Source organism: Monodelphis domestica, chromosome 7 (genome assembly GCF_027887165.1).
Source record: "Monodelphis domestica isolate mMonDom1 chromosome 7, mMonDom1.pri, whole genome shotgun sequence".
NCBI classification, from domain to species: Eukaryota; Metazoa; Chordata; class Mammalia; order Didelphimorphia; family Didelphidae; genus Monodelphis; species Monodelphis domestica.
In genome coordinates this window covers 80455356-80461384 of record NC_077233.1, presented here as the reverse complement: position 1 = coordinate 80461384, position 6029 = coordinate 80455356, and the positions used below count along the sequence as shown (strand labels likewise).

Sequence of the window (6029 nt, the reverse complement as noted above, 5' to 3'; positions counted from 1 at the left end):
AGGACGAGTCGCTCGCCCTTTGACCCCAAGTCGGTGCCACTGCGCCTGCGCGAGCGGAGCTGGACCCTGTCTGGCGAGAGCTGGTAGCACTCAAAGAGCTCAAGTAACCGGTATAACCTGTATACGTAGTTCACTTCTAATTCTGAGTAGCCAAAGTTTGTGTTTTCTCTCTATTTGACAGTTGAGGTCTTGAGGAAGGGTCTCCTCTGGAGTCAGGAAAGCCCTCTGACACAAGTGTTGGTAGTTTTTTATATATATTTTTTTAAACTTTAACTCTTACTGCTCGTCTTGGGCTGTAGTGGCCGAGCAAAACTGCAGAGAGAATTCCTGGGCCCTTCGATGTCCCTAACCTAACCTCACCTTCTGAGGTCCTAGGTAACCCAGATCATTGTCCAAGTGCGCCTTACTTGAATATAACCCTCTTTCCCTCATGAAGCACCCATAAAGCACTCCACTCCTCATTTATAAAATGGGAATAACAATATCTTTCTTCGTGTCCCAAAAATCCTAGTGCCTTTCCTAGCTTGAAACTCCACTAAGACTTTGGGGACACAACATGAGAGGCTGTCTTTCCATGTTTTCCCGGAGAGCCCACCCAACAGGCTGGAGGCAAGCTCTTCCTTCACTTGAAGCACATGATGTCTGTTTCTTGGGAAAAATTATCCGTGTTTATTCATTTTCTCCCATTTGAAGAAGCAAGAAAGGAAGATAACTCTGAGAATGTAGTCTGGAGGTAAGGAAGAACAAGTCTTAAGAAATAATTTATTAACCTATTAGGAAGAAGCTGTTCTACTATAATACTTGTAGTGAAACCAAGCTTTTTTTTTTTTTTTAAATATATTTTATTTGATCATTTCCAAGCATTATTCGTTAAAGACATAGATCATTTTCTTTTCCTCCCCCCCACCCCCCATAGCCGACGCATAAGTCCACTGGGCATTAGATGTTTTCTTGATTTGAACCCATTGCTTTGTTGATAGTATAGTATTTGCATTAGAGTGTTCATTTAGAGTCTATCCTCTGTCATGTCCCCTCAACCTCTGTATTCAGGCAGTTGCTTTTTCTCGGTGTTTCCACTCCCATAGTTTATCCTTTGCTTATGAATGGTGTTTTTTTCTCCTGGATCCCTGCAAGTTGTTCAGGGACATTACACCGCCACTAATGGAGAAGTCCATTACGTTCTATTATACCACAGTGTATTAGTCTCTGTGTACAATGTTCTCCTGGTTCTGCTCCTCTCGCTCTGCATCACTTCCTGGAGGTTGTTCCAGTCTCCATGGAACTTCTCCACTTTATTATTCCTTTTAGCACAATAGTACTCCATCACCAACATATACCACAGTTTGTTCAGCCATTCCCCAATTGATGGGCATCCCCTCGTTTTCCAGTTTTGGGCCACCACAAAGAGCGCAGCTATGAATATTTTTGTACAAGTCTTTGTGTCCATTATCTCTTTGGGGTACAGACCCAGCAGTGCTATGGCTGGGTCAAAGGGTAGATATTCTTTTAGCACCCTTTGGGCATAGTTCCAAATTGCCCTCCAGAATGGTTGGATCAGTTCACAGCTCCACCAGCAATGAATTAATGTCCCTATTTTGCCACATCCCCTCCAGCATTCATTACTTTCCTTTGCTGTTATGTTAGCCAATCTGCTAGGTGTGAGGTGATACCTCAGAGTTGTTTTGATTTGCATCTCTCTGATTATAAGAGATGTAGAACACTTCTTCATGTGCTTATTAATAGTTTTGATTTCTTTATCTGAGAACTGCCTATCCATTTCCCTTGCCCATTTATCAATTGGAGAATGGCTTGATTTTTTGTACAATTGATTTAGCTCATTATAAATATGAGTAATTAAACCTTTGTCAGAGGTTTCTATGAAGATTTTTTCCCAATTTGTTGTTTCCCTTCTGATTTTAGTTATATTGGAAACCAAGCTTTTTTAAGAAATGAAAAATGCTTTCTTTTTTGTCCTGGGCCCAAAAATTTCCTCTCAGATCCTATTTATTTCTCTTTGCCTCAGATTTGATGTCCTAGCTCCTACAAGGACTGTGGTGCTCCTGATTGGTGAAAGTTCACCATATCTAGCAAACTCCAGATCCCTCAACACTGCATCCCCGATTTTTTCAGTGGTGCACTATACCATGCCCCCTCTATTCCTATTCTACCTCTTGCTCTGGGAATAGCAATCAAATTCAAGCTACCATTCTTGAAAGGGTATTTCAGTCAATTGCTCTATAACCCATTTCACAAGTCAAAGAACACCTCCTGACTGCCATCCTCATTCATGTATTGTTTTGCTTTTTTAGAATGTAAGTGCAGTCTTATTTTTGTCCCTGTAACCCCTGTGGTTAACATGAGGCCTGGCATTTAATCTTTTATAAATGCTTGTTCATTCAATTCATTGGCTTCTTATGAAAAATACCAGAAAGTAAATATTACAGTAAGTAAAATAAAAATAACAAAAATAAAGTAATACATTAAGTAAGTTAATATTACAGAGGGGTGGATTTTGGCTTTTTTTTTAACCTAACAATTAAAAATGTTTGAACTAGGAATGACCTGCTTCACGATATATTCTTGTCCCTGGAGGTGTTTCAGCAGAAGCTGTCCTAGGATATTATAGAGGGAATTTATCCTTTCAGGAAGGAGTTGGACTAAATCAGTAGTGTTATCCCTTCTGGCTATATATTGATTTCTAAAGCCACAAATTTACATTATATTTTATTATTGTTTGTTTATTTTGTTAAACATTTACCAATTACATTTTAATATGGCTTTCCAGTGGGCCTCGTGTTTGATACCTCTGAACTAGATGATCTCTAAGGTATTATTATTCTGGGTTAAATCTGACTCAGGATACTCCATCCACTGGTCCAATCTCAGGTTTGATCAAAATGATACACATAGGAGACTATCAAACATTTAATGAAAAAGAAATTTACTTAATATAGACAGAAAGGATATTTATCAAGGACACAGCACTGACTCAGGAAAACATAGCCCTATACATCTCCATATTGAAATGTCTCTTACCCAGAGTATGAACTCATTTGGAAGTAGGCATCTAGTTGCTACCACAGGTGCCTTCTGAATCTAATATTCTATAATTCCATGATAGAAGAAAAAATAATTTCCCAACTAGTGTTAAAGTATAACTTCACCTATAGATAAAATAATACATTTTAACCCCCAAAGATGAGCCAGAAAACAAGTTATAAACACTAAGTATTATTCACACTAAGCAAAGGAAATGGGAATCATTTTATAATGTAGAAATTCATAAAGAATAGAAAGTCACAGAAATAATGTCTAAGAAAGTAGGTCAGTCATGGAACAAGAATGATTAATAAATGATAGACAGCCAAGTGCTTCATTGCTATCCACGCTATATTGTAAAAATTACAGGAAGGCGTGTAAAAAGGTAGATCCCTAAGAAGGATATATAGAAGCACATGGTCAAGCCAAGAAAAGATGAGAAGACAAAGATGAGTTGGGATCTGCATTGTTGGAGAGAACACTCAAATTGATGAAATCATTGATCCCTTGAAGTATCTAAGGTTTCCATATAATGTAACTGACTTCATAGGCTCTTCATAAAGGAAAATGCTTTCCCCTATGTTTTCAAAGATAGATAAACTTGATGACCAGTTAAATATCCTTCTGAATTTGCTACTGTAGTCACTGTCACGACCATTGACTTGAGCACTCAGGTTCCAAACCTGGTGTAATTTTACCTTCTTTCTTTCCCTCAATGAGCCCTACTTCTATATTCCACCAATATCCACTCCCCTCTGACATTTGACATGCCTAATCTCTTAGATTCCTTTCTTTCATTACCAGCTCCCATCAGTTTAGTACAAATCCACATTACTGAACTACTGCAATAACTTCACTACTAGTTTGTCTATTTTTAGTCTCTCCAATTTTATTCAACAAGCTTTTGTTAAGTCTCTACTATGTGCAAGGCACTATGCTTAGTAGTGAAGATACAAAAATTATTTTTAAAAATTCCCGTCCTCATGATCCAGCCATAGCACTGCTGGGTTTATACTCCAAAGAGATAACGAAAACAACCTGTACAAGAATATTCATAGCTGCGCTCTTTGTGGTGGCAAAAATTTGGGAAAATGAGGGGATGCCCTTCAATTGGGGAATGGATGAACACATTGTGGTATATGTTGGTGATGAAATACTACTGTGTTCAAAGGAATAATAATCCTGAACAACTGGGAGGAATTTATGAGAAAGAACACTATCCACATTTAGAGGAAAAACTGTGGGAGTAGAAACAGGGAAGAAAAACAACTACTTGATTACATGGGTCGAGGGGGATATGACTGGGGATGAAGACTCTAAATGATCACCCTAGTGCAAACATCAACAACATGGAAATAGGTTCTGATCAAGGACACATGTAAAACCCAGTGGAATTGTGCATTGGCTATGGGAAGGGGGAGGGCGAGGGGAGGAAGGGAAAGAATATGATTCTTTTAACCAAGGAATAATGTTCTAAATTGACTAAATAAAATTTAAAAAAAATTCCTGTCCTCAGATTCTTAGAATATCAAGATGAATCTGAAATACAGATAAACTACAAGATAAAGAGCAGAGAGAGCAAGGAAAAGATCCAGACAAAATGCTCCTAGAAAATCTTAGATCAGGGGAAGTAGGTCCCTTGATAAGGAGATAACATCCAAGTTGAGACATGAAAGTTTTGTTAAAAAGAGGAAAAGTAAGCAAATTCCAGATGTTTATAATGCCAAGACATCAAGGAAATAGTCTGACTAGAATGTACATGGCTGAATATATTTTCACCTTTAATAATGGATGTCATTGAAGGTTGTGTAGTAGGGGAAATGACTTAGATTCCTTATAGCACAATAGTATTACATCACTATCATGTACCAAGATTTGTTCAACCATTCTCCATTTGATGGAAATCTCTTTAATTTCAAATTCTTTGCTACTACAAAAAGAGCAGCTATAAATATTTTTTGTACAAGTAGGTCCTTTCCCATTTTTTAAATCTCTGGGATACAGAACTAGTAGTGATATTACTGGATCAAAGGATATACATTCTTTTATAGCCTTTTGGGCATAATTTCAAATTGTCCTCCAGAATGATTGGATCAATTCACAACTCCACCAACAATGCATTAGTGTCCCAATTTTGCCACAACTCCTCCAACATTTATCATTTTATTTTACTTTTATGTTGGAATGGGAGTTATTTTAGAGAAATAACTGATTATATATGAGGGAAACAGGGAAGAGTAAAAGATAATTGAGGCTTCTAACAGGGATGATGGATGGTCCCTTACAACAGTAATGAGGTCTGGTTAAAAAAACATGTTTTTAGGCAAAAACTGTGTTTGGGTTGGGTTTGAGGTATAAACATTCAAGTGTAAATATCCAACAAATTGGAAATGCATGACTGGAGTTTATAAGTAGATTCTGAGTTAGAGATATAGATTTTAAGTCATCCTAGTAAATTAATAGTTGAAACTAAGGAAGTGGATGATATTACCATGGGAGAAAATGTAGATAGAGAAAAACATATGTTGAATAGCTTGGAAAAGGCTAATATTTAGAGGATGAGGAGAAAAGGGACAAATCAAACAGAAAGATAAGAAATCCAGGAGAGTACAATGACATGGAAGCCAAAGAAAGAGTTTGAAAGAGAGGTGGCTAATAATTCAAATACTACAGAGAAGAAAGGCATTGAATTTGGCCATTAGCAGGCCACTGGTGAACTTTGAGGATGGAGTTTCAATTCCATGAAAACAAAATTACAAAGTTTTTTTTTTTAATTTATTAAGTGATGAAGCAGTAAATGTAGGCCACTCTTTCAAGAAGTAACAATTAATGGAAGGAGAAAGTTGGACTGGTAGTTTGAGAGATATCATAGTCAAGGGAATGTATTTTTAGGATAAAGAAGAAAAGAATATATTTGTTGGTAGAGAAGGAGCTAATGGAGGAGAGATGCAAAAAAGAAGGGGAATAATTGAAAGATCAAGGTACTAGTA

At 37.2% G+C, this 6029-nt stretch overlaps 1 protein-coding gene across 2 annotated transcripts in view; it reads left to right on the top strand.

Moving 5' to 3' along the window:
* The first annotated feature begins 15 nt into the window (after window positions 1-15).
* Window positions 16-6029, top strand: part of C7H7orf57 (chromosome 7 C7orf57 homolog) — a 144626-nt gene continuing 138612 nt past the window's right edge. The window contains exons 1-2 of one of the 2 annotated variants that reach the window (XM_056804857.1): window positions 18-110; window positions 512-733. The gene's annotated coding sequence lies outside the window, so the exon portion shown is untranslated. Of the gene's footprint in view, window positions 111-511; window positions 734-6029 lie in introns of both variants that reach the window. The other variant, XM_016424565.2, reaches the window with a different exon arrangement.